Below are 5,000 nucleotides of genomic sequence, written 5' to 3' on the forward strand. Positions count from 1 at the left end.
GGTGCGTTATAGGCCAACGCAGCACAATGACGCTTAAATGTTGGTGTAGTTTTAAGTTTCAGTGCAGTTCTGGTTGGAAAAAAGTGCATTGATCTGGCTACTTGCGTCTTTGAAATAGAACGCTGGTGTTCCCGCGCGTCGCTTATAAGCCTCGACAAAGAATCAGCGCTAGAGACTAGGAGCGCAATATTCTTCCAGACTCAGTCAGCGCATCTGCAACGTTCCTCAGAGGAATTAACAGCTCCAACACCGAGGCAAATGTTCATTTTGAAACATGCGCAGCCACCCAATATCCACGACGAAGACGTGTTTGTGCAAACATGAAATGCCAAACATGAAATGCCGTCGCGACAAACTTGCTCTGAGGCTGTTATTTTAAACCTCGCCGAGTTTCCACTATTATTTCAATGCGCCTCCTACCCCGACGTTCGTTGTCTGTTCTTTTTGTGATTTTCGCTATACTTCTTGTTTATGTAGACCTAACAATATGAGTAGGCAGTCCGCAAGCAAATCATGAAGATATTGTGGATTTAAATATGTCACACCAGGAGAATGTGAACGGTTGAGCGCGCTACAGGGGAAACAGAGGCATGGCGACTCATAACTCATAAGAATCAATGTATGGGCGTTCATAAAGGGCTTTAAAGTGCGCAGAATTGCAACTTGTTCCAGTCGAGGGTATCGGAGAGAGAGAGAGAGAGAGAGAGAGAGAGAGAGAGAGAGAGAGAGAGAGAGAGAGAGAGAGAGAGAGAGAGAGAGAGAGAGCTGCACTTGTGCATCTGTTCATGCTCTTTTGATTTTTGCTGATGTTGAAATGCCTTTAACAGGGCTGATTTGGGTTTTGACTGACAAGTAGCCAGTAACAACGTGCATTTGTTTGAAATAAGTTGTCTAAGTAATAGCCTAATTTGTGAATTAACAATACCCCACCAGTAGGTTATTTTAGGTACCTCACACCATGGATAGGCCTATAAGCCATTCAGTGTGCTTGAGAAAGATAAATAACAGAAAATGTTAAAGAAAGACTATATAACTTACCTTAATAATAAATACAAAAAAGCCTATTTAGAGCCTATTGTGCTCCATGAGGATGTATTTAAAAACATATATATATATATATATCCCGCCGTGATGCTTTAAAAATGTGAAGGGGTGTAGTCACATTTTTATTGCATTTTTACGTCATTATATTGTTTGACACATTTCTTCTTGGAGCAGGCGTCAATCTTAATTATTTAAACCTCTGAGTCTGCTGGCCCAAATGTTACATGTTTCAAGAAGGAGGCCGCACCTTGCACAGCAGTGTTTTTTATTGCACATTATATTGTTTGAAAATGGCGAGAGAGACAATATTATCGATTATCGCAATAATTTCTTGTTATCGTTATCGTCTGGCAAAAATTGTTATCGTGACAGGCCTAGATCTGGGGCATCTCTACTTTTTACGTGGCCTAGGATTTTCAGTCAGTCTTTCACAACCCCAATCGCTGCATGGAGTGAAAGCCCTTTGGAAGCGGCCATTGAAGGCAGTGTGGCAGTAAGCCAATGAGTCTTAAAAATAGTTTGTGCCAACGTAATAAAAAGGGCCCACGTGTGCGAGTTGGCTATGTGTTTCAACCCTTTCGTAGGATCCGGTATCCGGTTCCGGATCCGGCAGGATCTTAAGCAGTGGATCCGGTATCCGGCAGGATCCTAAAAATCAGGATCCGGTGCATCTCTATTAATAATACAGGTGACATCTCCTCCAAATACTGTATCCAAAATGCCTATAACTGCAGACAGTGAACAATACTTTGCTAGCTGCTTTGCTTTGTTCCTGCTGAAGCTATTTGCAGACCACACACACACGCCCACGCACACATAAATCATAACCATCCTTTACAGCTGTCAACAACAATGGACCTTACTGGTGATTCTATTTGACAACATATTGTATTGTACGATTCTTCACAATAATCCAAAAAAGTGGGTTACAGCCCACGCATCTAAACGGTTGACCAGGGAGCAGGACAAATAAATGACCTGATAAAAAAGAAAAACTGAAGAAGGGTTTTTACTTGAAACATCACAGACAAAAATAAGGTGACACTTTACAATAACGTCCTATTCACAGCTTTATAAACACATTATTAACGTTTAATAACAATTAACATTTAACAAAGCATTTACAAATGTTTATACATGAGTAATAACCAAACTATAACTGCACAGTGGAGTGGGAATCAACGTCTACGGTGTGAGTTATATGTGGTTTCATGCCTTCTGGTCTTTGGAGGAGAAACTTCCAGGACCGCTGCGACTGCGCTGTGTCTGCTGTGTTAGCATATTATTTCTTGCCCATTTATAAACATTTGTAAACATTTTGTTGGTAATTTGTTAATTACCTGTATTTATATAATGTTTATAAAGCTGTGAATAGGACGTTATTGTAAAGTGTTACCAAATAAAATTAGCAGAAAATCCTGGTTGAAGTGGACTTTTTTCCCTTTTTATCACAATCACAATAATAAAATATTCTTCACAGGATCCGTCACTGGTAACACCTATGTCAGTCTTAACACAAAATCATGCCATTTTTCTCTCACTGATAGAAAATGTAACAATTTCCATTTTGATCAATATCAGTATCGACAACAACCATTAAATCAATATGGCTTGGTGTGATATGCAACCCCCATAAACGTACACAAGATGCACAGACCTTACGAGATGCACAGTGCTGACAAACCCTGGGATCAACTATTCATGTATGACCTCAGCATTAGAGCTACTGTATATTGTCATTTGAAACGTGAGTAAACAATGTTCACTTATGGTGTTTCAGTTGCTTTGCCATGGCCAAATATGGTATGGTGCCACTCAGAAAATAACACCCATCGGTACAGTAGTACACCAAAAAAGAGAAGCAGAGAGAAACGCTACCAGGCCCCTAAAATGTTTGAAATATGAGCAACACCTGGTAGAGCAGGAACAAGATGGGTTTTTTTTCACTGTAACAAAAACACAGCTTTCACATTTCTGCACATTTCAAAATGTCTACTGGTTTCCTTGCCAGCAGCCCAGACAGGGAGCCAGAGAGGGAGGCAGGCGGGCTGGCAGACAGGCAAGCAGTCTGATCCATGAAAACCTCACTCTGCCCTTGTCACGATATCCCCACAAACATCACCAGCCATGGCAATATTTATGAATGAAATAATGTCTTCCTGCTCCTGCAGGCTTGTGGCTGAGACAAGAGGAAAATAAAAACCAAAAAACGAGAGAGACCATCTACTAAACCCCTCAGTTAGCATAAAATCTCTACCATGGGAGCAAAGACAGAGAAGACAGTGTTTAATCAAGTCTCTCTCTCTCTCGCTCTCGCTCTCTCTCTCTCTCTCTCGCTCTCGCTCTCTCTCTCTCTCTCAAGAAACATGAAATGCTGGATGCTTAGGCAAAAGGTATAATTACATTCTCCATTTTTGGTGTGTGTGTGTGTGGTGGTGGTTGGGGTTAGTGATTAAGATGGGTTGGACAGGGTGCGTCTTTGGGTAACGTGACGTCATCACCTGTGTCTGGTTCATCTCTCCTGTCTATCTGATCAATACACTCCGGCTATTGATCCGATTAGCGACAGAGAACACATAAACCAGACAACACTGCAAATTGGGGACGACCGAGGGGTGACTTTGGGGTCGAGGGGTTACTGTGTGTGTGTGTGTGTGTGTGTGTGTGTGTGTGTGTGTGTGTGTGTGTGTGTGTGTGTGTGTGTGTGTGTGTGTGTGTGTGTGTGTGTGTGCGTATTTGTGGGTAACAGAGTCGGTGGGAGCCTGCAGCATGTTAGGGGAGATCTCTATTCCCATGTTTGATGTGTGAGAGAGCAGCAGCATAGCAGTGCTGCTGTGCGTTGTGTGTGTGTGTGTGAGTGTGTGTGTGTTGCATGCGTGTCTGTGCATTGTGTGTTTGGCAAGGTCAGCCATTGCGATGAGTAGAATGATTAACCTCTGGGGGTCACATTCTTCTGTAAGTACACAGAGAGGAGCAGACATCCACTGCAGAGCATGTGTAGCGTACTGCTGCAGGAGAGGGGAGGAGAGAGGGGAGGAGGGGACATGTGCTCATATTTACATCAGCTACAAGCAACAAATGCTGTATAGGATACTTGCTATATTGTAGCCAGTTTGAACGGCACTCTCGTTAGTTACACCTAGCATAGTGAAGATGAATAACATGGCGCACACCGGTTGTTCCGCGCGGAGCCAAAAATTACAACTCTCTGAGAGTCAATCTCTGTGACAGTCTGCTGCAAGAGTATACAGAGCCCATTTACTGTATATGGTATATGGCACTGACAGCAGTGGCCAGTGTCCCCCAATCAGGGCCAGCATGGAACCAAAAAACGGCCCGGGCATTTGTGGCATAAACCATGCTGCCAACTTGTCTGCTTCACACCAGACCATATCACAAGTGTGGATTGGCTTTTTACGAATGTATCATTTGGTGTATACGTATTGTAGCCCATATAACGAACATTCAAACAAACAACAAGCTTCCATTTGTCGAGTAATAATCGCATCCTCATCTATCCACCCCAACCTGTTTTTGGATTAGCTCCCTGCCTCAGGCACAGTGCTTTGGGATGAGCATCCATGCTGCCTTTCAGATCGGAATGATTGTGCAAGGCAGCATGGGATTCCCAGAACACCCGTCAACCGCTATACTATAGTATAATGGGCTCAGCCCCCTCCTCTATATCTTAAGTATGCACCAATGGGCCACTGCATCTAAATTGCGGGCCAGTCTCTGAGGGAAAAAAATAAACAAAAAACACAAAAAAGTATTGGCCCCTGAGGATTGTCGGCCCACCGGGACAATGCGGCGTATGCCAGATGCAAGAGTATGTAAGACAAAAGGAAAAATAGCAAGCATTCTTTAAGTATTTTCTCCAGATAGAAAAGGTGCACCTGGTGATTCCTCCTAAGACTTCATTACAGTTTTTTTCAATCACTAACAAGCTTTTGTCC

General features: G+C 42.9%; 1 protein-coding gene across 1 annotated transcript in view; it reads right to left on the reverse strand.

Moving 5' to 3' along the window:
* map3k3 (mitogen-activated protein kinase kinase kinase 3) overlaps positions 1-5,000 on the reverse strand; it is a 46,093-nt gene that overhangs the window by 31,105 nt on the left and 9,988 nt on the right. The window lies entirely within an intron of this gene.

The sequence above is a fragment of the Engraulis encrasicolus genome, chromosome 2, assembly GCF_034702125.1.
Source record: "Engraulis encrasicolus isolate BLACKSEA-1 chromosome 2, IST_EnEncr_1.0, whole genome shotgun sequence".
NCBI classification, from domain to species: domain Eukaryota; kingdom Metazoa; phylum Chordata; class Actinopteri; order Clupeiformes; family Engraulidae; genus Engraulis; species Engraulis encrasicolus.